At 43.2% G+C, this 18,184-nt stretch overlaps 1 long non-coding RNA gene across 1 annotated transcript in view; it reads left to right on the top strand.

Annotated features, from left to right (window-relative positions):
* The window catches only part of LOC141104940 (uncharacterized), a 41,833-nt gene extending 23,863 nt beyond the window's left edge, over positions 1-17,970 (top strand). The window contains exon 2 of the long non-coding RNA XR_012235508.1: positions 13,856-17,970. This is a non-coding gene — a long non-coding RNA (uncharacterized lncRNA). The remainder of the gene's footprint in view (positions 1-13,855) is intronic.
* The last annotated feature ends 214 nt before the right edge of the window (positions 17,971-18,184 follow it).

Consider the following 18,184-nt stretch of genomic DNA (forward strand, 5'->3'; position numbering starts at 1 on the left):
TTTTTAGAGATTATATTAATAGTTGAGGCATCATGTGTCTTGGAGTGAGTTTTATACTATTTTTGGAGATCATTTGTAAGGGGAAGTATTTTTTCCCATTTTTTCTTGTTGAAGTCTGTGGCTAATTTAATGAGACGTCTGCGGAGGACTGCCTTATGTGCAAGCCAAAGGGTAGTGGGTGAGGGTGGAATTAAGAGTAAAATATTCTTTTATTGCTGAGGCTATTTCTATTTGATGAGTGGGGTCTGTTAGTAAGGCTTCATTAGGTCTCCAGGTGTATGGTGTTTTAGTAAAGCCAATAAATTTGGTATTTAAAGTGGTAAAGTGATGATCTGACCAGGAGCAGGGGTGTATTGATGCATCACCGGCGTTAGCTAAAATGATTGGTGTGCAAAAAAAAATAGTCCAGATGCGAAAGAGTCATGGGGGTGTGAATAGAATGTATACTCATGTGCCCCAGTATTTAGTGCTCTCCAAGACTCCATAAGCTGTAAAGCATTCAGGTGTGTACATGTGGTTTTAGAAAACATCTTAGAGTTAGGATTTTGTTTGCTGCGGTCTAAGTTGGGTTGCAATCTCCACCCAATATCATATGTGTTGAGTTGTACCATTGTAGAATATCAAAAAATTGGGTGAAGAAGGTTGTTTGCGCTTTATTTGGTGCATATACGTTAGCAATTGTTACTTCTCTTCCAGCTAAATTTCCCTTAACTATAATAAATCTACTCTCAGGGTCCTTGTACACCTGTTGAATGTTCACAGGAAAAGAATGATGGAGAAAAATTGCAACTCCTTTTGGTTTTAGAGGTAGCGGTGGTACAGAAAGATTGGGAATATGCTTTATAAAAGAATGTGGTGTGGTTATCCAGCATAAAGCACGTTTCTTGTAGTAGCATCATTTTAGCATTCAATTTCTTATATTGTAGGAAAGCTTTTTTACGTTTATTTGGGGAGTTAAATCCCTGAACATCATGTGATATGGTCGTGATCGTCATAGTGGGTGTTTATATATTGGGCAAACATCAGAAAGTGTGAATATAATATGAATAGTGTCAAAAGGGGAGTATAAAATTCTCCATTCCCTTGGTGAAGTTGGTGTCAACAGGGTGTACAAGGGGTCTAGAAATAGTGCATCTTTCTCAAAAAAAAAAAAAAACATAAGAAAAGGCAGTTGCATTGTACCATAAACAATTTTGTTAAATAAAAAATATAATGTTAGAGTAACATATGCATGTAAAGTTGTATAAAACAGTTGAATAATGAAAATGGGGTTTGGAAAGGAGTGGTTTCCCAACCAACATAGAAACCATACAAGACCAGAAGGTCTCAGACTCAGTCAAACTCTGTCGGGTTCCAAAAATACGAGTGATGATATGATGAAAAACCAACTGAAAAACTGGGTAAGAAAAATACTACTCAGATTGGAGCTAATCCGACTCACAAGGTAAGGAGTAAAGACTAAGTGGGGAAAAAAATATGGTGGCATAAGGGCGGGCAGCCATTAAGATATACAAAATTAATATTAACTGTGCAACAACAAGTATGTTAAAATACTAATAACACAACCAAGAAAAACAATAAGGAGCTCTAATAGTGTAATTAGAGAGAACATGAGATTTATATTTAGGTGTCAGTAAAGAACCTTGTAAGTTCTCAAATCATAGAACATTATGGTTTTACCCTGAAGTGAACTAAATTTCACCAAAATAAACAGCCAGTAACTCCAGTAGTGTAGTTGGAAGGATTGTGAAGTCTTGATTTATGACACTGTCTAGTAGAAAGTGCCATAAATGTTCTTTGTTCCGAAGAAGTACAACAAATCTTTAATAGTGTGATGATTTAACACCAAGAATAAGCAGACAGCAGGAGCTTGAACATGAGCCTGGTGTTTATTCAGCAGCATCCATCTTACAGAACTAACCACAGCTCCCCGCCCCAGATCACATAACCAAAACTGTTAACTGTTTCCTAACATGCATAAGGAACTAGGCATAACAACTGATCTTAAATTATAACATAAAGGATACACCATGCCACGCATGCGCCCTGATTTTTTTAACTAAACTTAAGGACTCAGCTGTATCTGCACCTGCTGGCTTCGTTAACAACTATTGATAGCGGGAAGCTGTCATTTATAATAGCAGTAGTAATAATACCATTTTAAATGGCATTCAGCTTCTGCTGAACAGGTATATGTTTGGGCATTTGCCCAAATCTTAAGCTCACCTGTAATCAGGACTATGTTTGATTCAATGAGTATCCTATCAATTCTACTTATTTATTATCTATAACAAATACCATCACACTTATACACTCTGACACACCAATGCTGCATAAATAGCATTCATTTTCTCGTATTCATATATTTTATTGAATAACACAAAGGCTATCACATGCAAATTAACATTTAGTGTGAGTAAGATTGACTCCACGCAGGGAGGTACAAAATCAAGTACTGATAACAAGCTGGATCAAACAGCAATCCAACACAAGGTGTCAATGGACATATGAACGGGTATGGTCCAACAGGTGATGACATTAAACAGCACAGTATACAGTTTAAAGGTAAAAGAGGTTAGAAAACTGTCAGTTGGATTGTCCTCCCCAGCCATGGCCCAGGGAAAGGCAAGGACCATACAAAGTCGGTGAAATATGCAGCAAAGTTCTGATAAACAAAAAGGTATTTAGAGAAGTAGTGATGGAAGACGAAGGGAGGTGAGTTAAGGCTAGAGAGATGGTTCCGGGGTTTGACCGGCCACCGCATTCCTCCGAAACTGGGTCCCCCTGGCTCTCCTCCCCATACTTTCACTATGTGGCTGCTCAAATACCGGGACTGCGATGAGGTGCATCGGGCTGCTAGATTACAAGGAGAATTGTGTTTTCAGAATGGCAAGTTACTTATCTTCCCTGATTATTCAGTGGAAAGAGAGATGCTCAGGAAGTCGTTCGATCGGGTGAAGGCAGCTATAGTGTCTAATTTCCTGCTCGCCTGGGAGTCCAAGATGGAGAAAGTGCCGCTTCTTCACATCTCCCCATGAGGCCTCTGCCTGGATCGAATCCCTGCAGCCTCACCATTGATTAAAAGCATTGTAAGTTGCTGTTCATCACCACTGTTAATTGGCTCCTGTTTTCATATTTTACTGTTTGAGGAGATACTCTCCTGGTTGTACCCCTTGGCCTGTTGGGGAGTTTCCCCCCCACACACCATTAGGTGTGCAGTTCCACTGGTTTTCCATCTAAGTTTGTACCCCTGACTTGTCAGGTGAAAGTTGATATTTACTGAAGTTTTGCACTTCAGGCAATGATGTTATTCCATTATTGATCACAATATTTCACATACTGTTGCTGTTTTTTCTTTTTTGGTAGGGAGACTTTACCATATATTTATATGGAGACTTTACCATATATTTATGTTGCTATGCAAGAATACCAGCACAACCATTGACCAGCAGGTGCTAGTTCTAGAGTGTTTGTCCACCTGGCTCATGCCCCTCTGCCTTAATTGACTGGTTTCACTGTTCTGTTTTGGGACTTATGCAATCCATGTTTGGGGATGGAGATTCGGGGGAGAGTTGTTTTGCTCTCAGGGGTTGGGAGCTGTTTTATTTTATGTTCTGAATTCATTGGTTTTGCTTTGTTGGGTGCCTTATTAATATTCTTCGTTTGGAAGAAAAATGGGTGGGACTTTAAATAAGGCACATAAAGGATGTGTCTCCATCCCTAATTCGGTTACAAGGGGCAAAAGTTTGGGACTCTAAATGAAGCATATGAAAGAACATTGGGAAAAATATATAAATGTATTTATTGTCAGAAAGTATATCTAGCACATAAAATTTACATGCAGAAGTCATATATGTACAAATAACAAATACATATGATATATATATACATACATAAAGGGTAAACCAACATGTGCCCGCTGCCAATATACAGGGCTCCATGTAATCAAAATGGTGTATGGTAACAGATGTACTGTAGGAATAAAGGAAACATGGTAGATAAAAGTCATGACTGCATCCTAAATAGGCCTGATGCGTTTCATGGTATGAATCACTCTTCAGGGGCGAATGCGTCAGTTGTCTAAAAGAAGACATAGGTACCAATAAATCCAAGGGTATGCCTCAGGGATAATATAACATAGAAAGGAGAGTAAATATCCAATCCTAAAACTTACATGGAGCTAAAAAGCAAGATGTGATGTAGTCGAAACGGGGAGTCGTGGGGTTGCCCATAACGGGAGCTGAGGTACGGGACCCATAGGTAGTAAATAAAAGTCATGACTGCATCCTAAATAGGCCCGATGCGTTTCATGGTATGAATCACTCTTCAGGGGCGAATGCGTCAGTTGTCTAAAAGAAGGCATAGGTACCAATAAATCCAAGGGTATGCCTCAGGGATAATATAACATAGAAAGGAGCGTAAATATCCAATCCTAAAACTTACATGGAGCTAAAAAGCAAGATGTGATGTAGTCGAAACGGGGAGTCGTGGGGTTGCCCATAACGGGAGCTGAGGTACGGGACCCATAGGTAGTGCAGATGTGCACAGAGTATCCCCATGTGTGTTGGGTGATGGTGCATAACCCCAAAATCTGTAAAAATCTATAAATGGTAATAATAGTAGGAGTCTCACATGTAAAGTAATACTAATAAGAATGGTGGATATGCACCTTGCACCGTGAAAGTGTAGGGATGGATAGAAAAGTGTGGAGATATGAGAAGGAACCAGAGAGTGTGGAAGTGACTAAGGCTGGGTGGTGAACAGAAAAACAAGAGTGCACAAAGTGGTGGAAAAATCCTCATGTTGAATACCCATAGAGAGCAGGGTTATAGTAGAAGGGTTAATTAACCACTTTAATACCAGGCACTTAGACACCTTCCTGCCCAGGCCAATTTTCAGCTTTCAGCGCTGTCGCAATTTGAATGACAATTGCGCGGTCATACAACACTCTACCCCAACAAATTTTTTATCATTTTGTTCCCACAAATAGAGCTTTCTTTTGGTTTTATTTGATCACCCTGTGGTTTTTATTTTTTGCGCAACAAATAAAAAAAGACTGAAAATTTTGAAAAAAACAAGTTTTTGTTTGTTTCTGTTAAAAATGTTTGTAAATAAGTACGTTTTCTTCTTCAACGATGGCCACTGATATGGCTGCTCTGACGGGCACTGATAAGGCGGCACTGATGGGCACCGATGAGGTGGCACCAATGAGGTGGCACTGATGAGGTGGCACTGACGGGCACTGATGATGGGCACTGATAGGCGGCACTGATGGGCACTGATAGGTGGCACTGATGGGCACTGATAGGTGGCACTGGTATGCGGCACTGATGGGCACTCATAGGTGGCACTGATGGGCACTCATAGGCGGCACTGATGGGCACTCATAGGCGGCACTGATAGGTACTTATGGGTGGCACTGATGGGTACTTATGGGTGGCACTGATAGGTGGCACGGATGCGCACTGATAGGCACTGATAAGTGGGCACTAATGGGCAGAGATGGGCACTGGCAGGTGGCACCGATGGACACTAATGGGTGGCACTGATGACACTGATTGGTGGCACTGATGACACTAATGGGTGGCATTGCTGGGCATCACTGATATATAATGGTGCCAGTCAGTGCCCATTTGTGGGCACTGATTGGCACAGATCTGGCATAATTTGCACATGTAAAAAAGAAAGAAGGACGGTCTTTCACTACCCCATTAACTTACAGTCTATGTGGAACACGTGTATGGGTATACCCGTACACTAGTGTGAGTGTATACCTGTCTCCCACCCATTACCCCTATCCACATAGCCCTAGTGTATAACACATAGCATTTTTATTTTTATTCCTTTTTTCATTTTTATATTTATATTTATTTTTATTTTTATTTAAATTTGTATTTTTATTTTTATATTTATTTTTATTTTTATTTACTTGTACTTGTATTTTTATTTTTATATTTATCTTTATTTTTATTTATATTTCTATATATTTTTATTATTTTTACTTTTATTTATTTCCCAGTATTTCCCATAACATTCCTCTCATTCCCAAATACCCATCTGGAAACACACTCCCCCCCTCCTTTTGTCCCAATCTTACGCGTCATTTAAATGTGTATATATGTGTATGCGTGTGCGAAGGGATCCTTTATAAATGGTTCTTTGTGTTTATACACGTATATACATTGTACATGTTTTATTCCTTTTCCATCATTGCGTCATTTCTTCTCATATATACCACCAATCTCTCCCTATAATTATATACCTATTTAATTACATACCATTTTCTGCATTTTTGTATTCCCTTCCCATATATGTTTACGTGTATATATATATATGTATATACATAGATATGTGTGTATATATATATATATATATATATATATATATATTTTTTTTTTGTTCCCATCCACTATGATCAATACAACATTCCTCTTCATATAGACCGCCTTCTCCTTACCCCACGATCCACATACACACATATATGTTCTTACCACTACATACTCATTTGCATATCTCCTCTTTTTCCCCCCCTCCTCACTCCCCGCCCTGCCCACTCCCCGTCTCCCTTCACTCCCCTTCCACATTGTGTACACCCCATCTCCATGGTTACCTACGCGCCCAATCATTATACATAGTCCCACCCTCCTCTCAATTACCTCTCCACCCCTCCCATTGCCTATGGTATAAATTCCCACACTGAATATGGCCACCAGCATAGCCTGATGAAGGAGCACGCATGCTCCGAACGCGAAGCACCGCCTGCCTCACCCCGCTCCTGGAAGTGAAGACGCAGGTCAGCACGGCGCTCCACGGAGGATCCATGACCGACATCCTGGCCGCCCGAAGGCTCTGAGGACCCTCGGCACCACCGGAACAGCTACCAGGACCCAGGTCACAGGACTCACATCCCAGGAATCCCCCCACTGGCCTGTGACACCCACATCCCCCGAGAGCACGCGGATGAAACTACTTTACATGCTGGTTTTTAGCAACTCAAATGTGAGTGTTTTTATCTATTGTAATAAATATTTTTAACATACATGCTGCACTTAGAGGGCGCCGTCCTTCTTTCTTTTTTATTGTTCCAGAGCTTATTCTAGCTTTTATAGACTGGCTGCCTTCCATTTATTCAGCATAATTTTATCCTTACATGGACTAATACCTGAACTTGTTGTGAAACATTAACTACCACCACCAAGTTCCCCCTCTCAGGAACCCCAAACCCACCCCCTTCCCCCCATCATTTTTAGTTATATGTACTCGGCTACCTCCATTGTGCGCCATATTAACCCCTTGATAATTTGCACATGTGGGTGGCCATAGGGTACAAACCTGGCCATCCACATGTTGCTCCCTTCCCTGGTGGTCCCGGCGGCTTCCCTGGTGGTGTAGTGTGGGCATCCGAGGGGGGCTGCACTGATAAACATCAGCGCAGACCCTCCTGTCAGGAGAGCCACCGATCGGCTCTCCTCTACTCGTATCTGTCAGACGTGAGTGGGGAAAAGCCGATCAACTGCTTTTCCTATTAAAATCGTGATTGGACACAGACTGACACACCACTCCACCGATCGCCGCGATGCGCGCCCCTACGGGCGCATGGCAGCTGTTATCTTGCTGGACGTCATATGACGCCCAGCCAGGATAACTGAACCACCGCCCGGCCATCAATCTGCTATAGGCTGGGCGGGAAGTGGTTAAGTAGGTGCACAAACCACCATAACTGTGTTAGAACCTTTCTACGTTGTGTATTTATTTTTATTATCCCTGAGGCATACCCTTGGATTTATTGGTACCTATGTCTTCTTTTAGACATCTGACGCATTCGCCCCTAAAGAGTGGTTCATACCATGAAACGCGTCGGACCTATTTAGGATGCAGTCATGATTTTTATTTACCATGTTTCCTTTATTCCTACAGTACATCTGTTACCATACACCATTTTGATTACATGGAGCCCTGTATATTGGCAGCGGGCACATGTTGGTTTACCCTGTATGTATGTATATATATATATCATATGTATTTGTTATTTGTACATATATGAGCAGCACAAGGGGCAGTACTTGCATATTCTCCCCCCCAAAATAACCATCTATTGGTCACCTCTGTACACCACTTTTCTTACCTCTGTACCCTCATCCACAGTTCACCTCTGTACCCCCCTCCATCCACAGCTCACCTCTGTACACCCCTCCATCCACAGCTCACCTCTGTACACCCCTCCATCCACAGCTCACCTCTGTACCCCCCTCCATCCACAGCTCACCTCTGTACCCCCCTCCATCCACAGCTCACTTCTCTATCCCCCTGTCCACCTCTGTACCCCATCCACATTCACCTCTGTGTCCCCTGTCCATCTCTGTACCCCCGCTGTCCACCTCTGTATCCCCCCATCCACGTTCACCTCTATATCTCCCCCATCCACAGCTCACCTCTGTACCCCTCTATCCACAGCTCACTTCTCTATCCCCCTTCCACCTCTGTACCCTCCATCCATGTTCACCTCTGTTTCCTTCCATCCACCTCTGTACCCCCCTGTCCACCTCTGTACCCCCATCCACGTTCACCTCTGTATCCCTTGTCCACCTCTGAACCCCCATCCACCTCTGTACCCTCCATCCACGTTCATCTCTGTATCCTTCTGTCCACCTCTGTACCCCTCTGTCCACCTCTGTACCCCCCCATCCATGTTCAGTCCACCTCTGTATCTCCGACCACCTCTGTACCCCCCCATATCCACCTCTGTACACCCCCTCCCATCCACGTTCACCTCTGTATCCTTCCGTCCACCTTTGTACACCCCATCCACGTTCACCTCTGTATCCCCGTCCACCTCTGTACCCCCCCATCCACGTTCACCTCTGTATCCCTTGTCCACCTCTTTATCCCCCCGTCCACCTCTGTACCCCCATCCACATTCACCTCTGTATCCTTCCGTCCACCTCTGTACCCCCCATCCATGTTTACCTCTGTATCCTTCCTTCCACCTCTGTGCCCCTGTCCACCACTGTACCCTCATCCACATTCACCTCTGTATCCTTCCGTTCACCTCTGTACCCCCCTCCCATCCACGATCACCTCTGTATCCTTCCATCCACCTCTGTACCCCCCCTTCCACCTCTGTACTCCCCATGTCCACCTTTTTACAACTCCCATGTCCACCTCTGTACCCCCCATCTACGTTCACCTCTGTACCCCCCATCTACGTTCACCTCTGTACCCCCTCCACTTCTGTACCCCCCAGCCACGTTCACCTCTGTATCCTTCCGTCCACCTCTGTAAACCCCATCCACGTCCACCTCTGTACCCCCCATCCACGTTCACCTCCATCCCCCTCCTCCACCACCTCTGTACTCCCCATCCACATTCACCTCTGTATCAACCTCCTCCACCACACCTCTGTACCCCCCATCCATGTTTACCTCTGTACCCCCTTCCTCCACCACACCTCTGTACCCTCAATTCTCTGCACATGTGAATCCCCCTTCTCTCCATTGTGATCTTTCTCACCTGATGACATGGCGGTGCAACACAGTCTCCACCTATCAGACCTGTAGCACACAGCCAGAACACTTCACTCGGCTGTGTGCTACACAGGTCTGTCAGGCAGGGAGGGGGCAGGACGAACACAGAGCGCCGCTCTGTCATTCCCTGCCACTCGGCTCCGCAGCTCCTGACAGAGGGAGAAGCGGGACGAGTGGGCTCAAGCCCATGAAGCCTGCAGCTGTCCAACTCTCTTGTCATATTGTGGCTGCCGCTTGGGACAGCAGGGGAGGGGGGGTTGGCTGCACCCACTATTCCGGGAAAACTGCGGGCAGCGCAGGGCTTAAGTGGCAGCTGCTTTGGGCCCAACAGCGATGACAGGGCCCAGGGCAGCTGCCCCTTTTGCCCTGCGTTAAAGATGGCCCTGCTTTTATCTCTCTTTGTTTATACTTAACTAAATCCCTATGTCATTGTCTCGAATGACGTTGGTTTCCTGGAACGTCCAAGGTCTTAACTCAGTCAATCGGCCCTTAGTGTTTAAGTTTCTGCAAGAATATAGCCCTCTCATTTATGCACTACAGGAAACTCACCTTCAGGGCTCCTAAATTGGAGGTCTTAGGCAGGGATGAGCCCAATGTTCATCCGTTCGCCATTATGGGGCATTCGCTGGGAAATTCGAGCGCCCGTGGAATGCCCCATAATGAACGTCGAGAACGTCAATGCACTGCGATCTCGCAAAGCATTGACTGCTGCTGATTAGCCAAAGCAAGCACCTGACCTGCATGCTTTGGCCAATCACAGCGTGCTTTGCTGTGAGAGCCATGATTGGCCAAAGGCAGGGCTCAGGGGGCTGAGTCCACGCCCCACACTATGTTAGGCTTGCTACATAGTGGTCGTAAATAGTTTTACGACTGAGAGTAGCATAATGACATTTGTAAAGGAAAAAAATTCATTCAAAACTGCTTGTGGCTATAATGTATTGCCGGATCCCGGCAATATAGATAAAAATCATTGAAAAAAACGTCATGGGTTCCCACCTCAGGCCCTTCAGGTCTGGTATGGATTTTAAGGGGAACCCCGCGCAAAAATGTAAAAAACAAATGGCGTGGCGTCCCCCCCAAACTCCATATACTAGGCTCTTCAGGTCTGGTGTGTATTTTAAGGGGAACCCCATGCCAAAATCTTTTAAAAAGGGCGTGGGGGTCCCCTCTCCTGAACCGTACCAGACCACATGCCCTCAACATGGGGAGGGTGTTTTGGCCCCCCAAAACACCTTGTCCCATGTTGATGGGGACAAGGGCCTCTTCCCCACAACCCTTGCCCGGTGGTTGTGGGGGTCTGTGGGCAGGGGGGCTTATCAGAATCTGGAAGCCCCCTTTAAAAAAGGGGAACCCCAGATCCCGCCCCCCCAATGTGAATGGGTATCGGGTACCCCTACACATTTACCAAAAAAGTGTCAAAAAAGTAAAAATGACAAAAGACAGTTTGGGACAAGTCCTTTATTAAAAAAAAAAGTCCCATGATGTCCATCCATCTTTGATCACAGCGCTGATTGACTGAGAAAAAAATAAAAACGGATAAACTCTGCCTTGATGGGAGGCGTCCCGTGACTGCAGCCTTTTTGCTTTGAAAGCTGTTATAAAGCTGAGGGCGGGGCCATCCGGTGATGTAATCGGGTGGCCCGGCCCCCTCTGATGTTACGTGACGTCACATGATGTCAGAAGGGGGCAGGGTCACCCGCTTATGTCACCTGGTGGCCCCCCCCTCAGCTATATAATGGCTGTCAAAGCAAAAAGGCTGCACTCGCAGGATGCCTCCCATCGGGGCAGAGTTTTTCCGTTTTTTTTTCTCTTTTTTTTCTCAGGTCGTCGGCGCTATTGATCAAAGATGAATGGACATCGCGGGACATTTTTTACATTTCTTTAATAAAGGAATTGTCCCAAACTGTCTACTCTCATTTTTTCTTTTTTGACACTTTTTTTGGTGAATGTGTAGTGGCACAATGTACCCGATACCCATTCATATAGGGGGGGTCTGGGGGTTTCCAGATTCTGATAAGCCCCCCGCACGCAGACCCCCACAACCACTGGGCAAGGGTTGTGGGGAAGAGGCCCTTGTCCCCATCAACATGGGGACAAGGTGTTTTGAGAGGGACCCAAATGGGGGGGACCCCGCACGCAGACCCAATGTAGAGGGCATGTGGCCTGGTATGGTTCAGGAGGGGGGGTGCTCTCTCGTCCCCCCTTTTCCTGCGGCCTGCCAGGTTGCATGCTCAGATAAGGGTCTAGTATGGATTTTGGGGGGACCCCCATGCCATTTTTTTTTACATTTTGGCTCAGGGTTCCCCTTAAAATCCATACCAGACCTAAAGGGCCTGATATGGATTGGGGGGGACCCCTACGCCATTTAACAAAAAAAAATTGGAGCAGGGTTCCCCTTAATATCCATACAAGACCTGAAGGGCCTGGTAATGGACGGGGGGAACCCATGCCGTTTTTTTTCAATTATTTTTTTATGTATATTGCCGTGACCCGACAATACATTACAACCGCTGTAATAATATGAATGAATCATCAGGACTCCATTTTGATAAATCCCACCATTTTGATTTGTTCCTGCTATTTCAGTATCTCATTGCTGTTGGTTTCAGTTTGTAAATGATTGTGTAGGAATGTTTATATAATAGCTTACCCTCTATAGTGTGTAATTATGGTCAAGACCTTTCAAGTATGTATGTCCTGTTTATCCTTAGGCAATCAGCTTCAATTTATGTCTAAATGACCAGGTGTCCATCTTACTGTTTTTATTAACTACACATCAAAGCTATAAACTGATTTATCTCTTCCTGTTTCTATGCACTCCTCTAAACACCCCCCTTCCCTTTCCCTTTCATCTGTATCCCATATAAGCTGGATAATCTCCCATTAAAAACTAGACATCCTTTGAATACACATCTTGCTTCTTTCATGTATTTCTTAGGGTGTCTCACGGTACCGGGGGCCCAAGAGTGGTTTGCCTAATTAACCAAGGATGGTCGTCCAGAATCAGAATTCCTTTATAAATGGGAGCTCAGTGGGACACGGATTACATGAGAAAAGAGGGGGGGAACTGGTTAAAATATGCCCCTTATTGGTTTCAGAGAAATGGTAAGAAACAAAAAGATGAGGCAGATAAGAAGAGATCAGACCCAACTGCCCCTCCCCTCCCATTCAACCCTCCACCATACACAAAACAATGTACAGTATAGGTAGGCATGGAAAGTGCAATTTTGTTAGAGAAATGTGCTAATATTTTTGGCTACAGGTTGTAGTTGGCTAAGTGTGAGTGTTATGTTTGCTGTGTAGAGGTGTGTGAGATCCATGGATTATGTCATTTCATGTTAGTTGTATTAATATGCCTAAAGTGCTGTATCAACAAAACAGTTGATAACACAGATTGAATATTGGTTGCATGATTATTTGTTTTGTGTTGTTATGTATGTTTTAAAGTGATGTAACATTGCCACAAGTACAATTACAAGACTAAAAATGTTTATGTCTGACTTAAAATCGTGAACAATTATATAATTCGGGTAAAAATTGACTTAAAATTGTAAAAATCGTGTGCAATGTGTAGTCATTTTGCACTGTGGTAAAGATAATATGGAAAACGTAAAATATTATATTTGCTTATTCTAAAAGAAAATCTAAAAACTGAGAGCTAAAAATGGTTAATTTAAACACTTGCTGGGGTGGCTAAGCATGTGGTCATTGGAGCCACACCCAATGCAGTTAATAAAATTGCTAAAAATAAGGAAAGTGAAATGTTAAAAGATTAGTGACGTAAAAAAAGCTGTTTTCCCTGATGATTAAAGTTTAAAAATAAGGAATGCTGTCTTAAAGTTTAAGAAGCAACAACCCTCTCCCTTTCTTTGACACAGGTTAAATTGCATTGCATAGTGTCATGCAAATTGAGTGAGCGGAGTGAATTGTAAAGAGTAAAATTACCCCTTAGTATTGTACAAAAATGTGCATTAAACTGTAATCTTTGTTTTCATAGAAGAAACAGTTTTGAAGAGTTTTCCAATGTGTTATGGTGAAGTATAACTTTCTTGTAGAGATGGAAACTTATAAAAAAAATTGTGTTTTTTGAGCTGCTCAATTTTTTAACCATGGTGAACAATAGTTTCTTTTATAGTAAAGGTATACCATGCATAAAATCCACATGGTAAAAATTAGTTTGACGTCAAATTTTTTTTTATATTAGAAAAAGTGCACTGGTAAAACAAATAAGAAAGACTTTCTTTATGGAATGTAATGTAATGTATGTTTGTGTTTTCATATGCTAATGTACTTGTTACAGGTATATAACCAGTGGTTTATTTTGTTTCTAGGCGAAAAATGGAATGTTTATCACTAAATTTTATCGGTGATTATTTTGATTAACTTCAAGTATAGGTCCTACTGCCACACCATAATCCCCAACTTATTAAAATACTGCAGAACTGCCCATCTACTGCAAATTATTCAGGATACTGAAGTGATCTCAAGAGAAATGGTCTGCAAACAGCCAATACTGTAAAAAGTCCCATGCATCTATAGCTACCCTATAGTTCAGCATTTGGAAGTCCATCTCGTCAGGCCCACTAACAGGTCATGCTCTATGGTTCTCTTCACCACATTACAGGTGAAACCATAAGTTCATACAAGGATCCACAAATGTAAAGAAGCCTGCAAGAAATTGTTCACAGCGAGGAATGAAGATGCTGACTTGGTGCTATGGGCAGGGCTGACACTTTTCACTATTATTGATGAGACTAAAGAACACTGCTTGGAACTGTCAGGAATAGGAACCATCGTTGGAAACTGACAACTGTTTTAAAATGAATGCATACCTAAGTATATTCACAAGATTCGATAATTGGGTTTCAAGGCTTTCAGAACAAAAGGAAATCACAGCTTCCATAGACAACTTTATACAAGTTTGGTTTTCTTTTTCCTGGTTTGTCGGATTTCACATGTGAGTGTTTTAGGTGTTACATAGCGGTTTCCTATTCCCAAAGATCAGCCATGCTGATACTTGCAGTTCCAAGGCTTTAAAGAGTAAAGGACTGATGTTACTTTTGTATAGGAGGCTTAAGACTGCCTAACCCCCCTTCTGTCATTGTAATTAGTTACACGCCCAGCCATACCTGGCTGTTCAAGCTCCACTCATTGCCTCAGGCTAAGGTATGTTAATGTCCCTAGCAGTACATCTGTGTGTCCCCAAGTGTATTTCAAGCACTGTTTCCTGCCCAGTGTCACCATGCAACTCTATTTGCTTTCCTGTTTGTCTGTTTTTACGTGGCTATTTGTTAATATAGGTCTGGCCTCGTATTGTATGGTTTTGGGTGAGTCTGGAGAAGAGTTGTGCAGGAAGATTGTGTGGGGTGTTACCAGCTCTTGGCTGTTCCAAGGGCCCTCACTTTCGTTATATGTGTGGGCATACTGTATTTTCCTCAGTAATACCCATAGGGGTCCTTCCTGTCCTAGACGGCTTGTGTACCTTAACTAGTTGTCTGTGTCCTGCATGCCAGGAAGACCAGCGCCCCAGTGCTACACTGTGCACCTGTCCTGTCTGAAGAGTGTAGGCAGTTTATTTTGTATGGGTGGAGGATAACATTGTCTGATTACCAAACTGATAAAGGAGGGAATTGCTCCGATGGTGACGCTCTTTCCTAAACAGGAAATTTAAAAAAAAAAGACAGTTTCACCCTAAAACACCCTATAAATCCAGTTAAAAAGCCGGATGGCAGTTATAGGTTGGTGCAGGACTTAAGGGCCATAAACAACTTAGTTATACCCATTGCACCCATAGTGCCTGATGTGCCATCACTCCTCACCTCCATTCCTTTCGATGCTGAATATTTCTCTGTGATTGATTTAACAAACGCATATTTTTCCATCCTTGTTGACGAGGAGACACAGCCAATACTTGCATTTTGTTTTAGAAACCGCCAGATGACATGGTGTAGAATGCCCCAGTGGCCCTCCAGGCAATCTTGCGGTCCTGGACTCCCTGCCATGGTTCTGTCCTACTCCAATATGTTAATGATTTATTGTTGTATGGTCCAAGCCAGGTTGCATATAGATCTGTAACATTGGTTAGCAGATAATGGTCACAAGGTTTCTAGGAAAAAACTACAATGGTGTCAGGAAACTGTTCAATACCTTGGTTTTGTGCTTTCTAAAAGAGAGAGGAAAATCAGTCACAAGAGAGCTGCTGTTCTCGTGGGTCTGCCCTGCCTGCTTACTAAGAAAGATATGCTGCCTTTTTTTGGTATAATTGGTTACTGCCACCAATGGATACCTGATTGTTCCTACTACCCTGTTTCCCCGAAAATAAGACCTAGCGTGATTGTGTAATGCTTTTGTATATCCTAAAACTGCAATGGTCACAGCTCCTGGTCTTGGGTTACCTGAATATGGCAAGATGTTTAACTTATTTGCCAGGGACAACTGTAAAACCATGATGGGAGTCCTAGCACAGGAGCATGGGGGCAAACTCTGCCCTATTATAATTTTTTCAAGGGTTGTGCCTATGCCGGTAGTGGGCTTCCCGGCGTGTCTCCAAGCCTTAGCATCCTGTGCGATGGTTGTGGAGATGGCTACTTCATTCACCCTGGGTCATGCAACCGCACTACTCACAATGTGTCTATCCTGTTAGGAAATGGAACATTGAAGGAGTGCAGAAAAGCCTTTAATCAGGGCTCATCTGCCAAGAGGGGAGACCATGCATACCCGTAGCTAGTACACCCCTATTTATCTCACAATATCATGGGGTAGGACACAGAGGCTGGCAAGTTACATGTGGGTTATTGGATAAAGATTTTTTTTCATCCTCGGTCTTCCCTCATTAGTAAAATCATATGATGCACAAACAGTAGTCTGAATCCTTACACAGGAAATAATCCCAAGATGGGGCTGCCCACTTTAAATGATGTCAGACAATGGTCCTGCCTTCATAGCCAAAGTGTGTCAAGATTTAGTGAAAACACTGAAGATTGACTGGAAGTTTCACATCTCATACCACCCAGTTCAGGGATAGTAAAAAGAATGAATAGGACACTTAAAGATAAAATCAGAAAAATCACAGGGGGAACTTTCAACGTATGGAAAAAGGTACTTCCTGCAGTCCTTGCAGAGGTAAGAATGACTCCCTCTAAAACCAGGAGTTACTCCCCTTTCAAGGTCCTGATGGGCAGACCATTCCCCACTCCATGGGCTAGACAGCCTTTAATGTTAGAAAGAGGGGATCTTGATCTCATACAGGAGGCGTATGTTAAGAAAGTGATTGAAACTTTGGATAGAGTTGAAAAACGTGCCGCTCGCACCTCTCCTTTTTCTTCATAAGAACCTACTCATCCTCCCCAGGTGGGAGACATCGTAGTGGTCCAGCAACTGAATCGTACCAAGAAGCAAGAGTACCCATTTGAAACCCAGACTACAGTGATTGCGGTTACCCAAACACCCATTCTGGTGGAGGGACAGCAGGCTTGGATCCATGCCAGTCATGTGAAGAAGTTGAACCAAACACCTAAGAAGCAAGATAAAGCACAGGGAGGTGAAGCAGGTCATACAAATCCTCAGACAGTGAGTGAAGCAGGTGCTCAAGACTCTGAAAAAGATGACCTCGCTTATTTCACCACAGACTATTGGGAAGGCCTTGGGTCTCTTGTTCTTGATGACTTTGATGGTGTTACCTTGCACCACTGATCCCTATAATGGGTATATTGGGGGACAATAAGGGAGGACACCTGCTGAAGGCTAGCATACATCCCAGGTACCCTCTCAAGCACCGCCTTTTGGAACCCTTTTAACAACATAGGAGGGTTTGGCCTTAGTGGGATATTCTCATGGATGAAAGACATTGCTATGGTTATTATAATGATCTTGCTTTTTGTCTTATTCGTGTATGCTTGTTTCAAACTTGTCATGTGCCTAATTTCCCGGGCTACTCAAATCTCTGACCCAGCTGCGGCTAATAGAACTTACCTCAGCTTATATTACAAAAACCAAGATGAGTATGTTACGGGATAAGTCATATCCATGGCTTAAGAGGGGATTGTAATAATATAAATTAATCATCAGGACTCCATTTTGATAAATCTGCAAATTTTGATTTGTTCCTGCTATTTCATTATAGTCTCTCATTGCTGTTTGTTTCAGTTTGTATATGATTCTATAGGAATGTTTATATAATAGCATACCTCCTATAGTGTGTAATTATGATCAAGTCCTTTCAAGTATGTGTGTCCTGTTTATCATTAGGCAATCAGCTTCAATATATGACTAAATGACCAGGTGTCCATCTTACTGTTTTTAGTAACTACATATCAAAGCTATAAACTGGTTTCTCTCTTCCTGTCACTATGCACTCCTCTAAACACCCCCCTTCCCTTTTCCTTTCATCTGTATCCCATATAAGCTGGATGATCTACCATTAAAATGTAGACATCCTTTGAATACACATCTTGCTTGTTTCACGTATTTCTTGGGGTGTCTCACGGTACCGGGGGGCCCAAGAGTGGTTTTCCGAATTAACCAAGGACGGTCGCCCAGAACCAGAATTCCTTTCAGCTGCAAGCAGTTATAAATGACATTTTTTCCTTTTAGAAATGTAATTTTGCTGTGGTACTGTTTTAAACACGGGAAATATGCACTACTTTACAGGCAAACTAAGG

Source organism: Aquarana catesbeiana, linkage group LG01 (assembly GCF_042186555.1).
Source record: "Aquarana catesbeiana isolate 2022-GZ linkage group LG01, ASM4218655v1, whole genome shotgun sequence".
Lineage (NCBI taxonomy): Eukaryota > Metazoa > Chordata > Amphibia > Anura > Ranidae > Aquarana > Aquarana catesbeiana.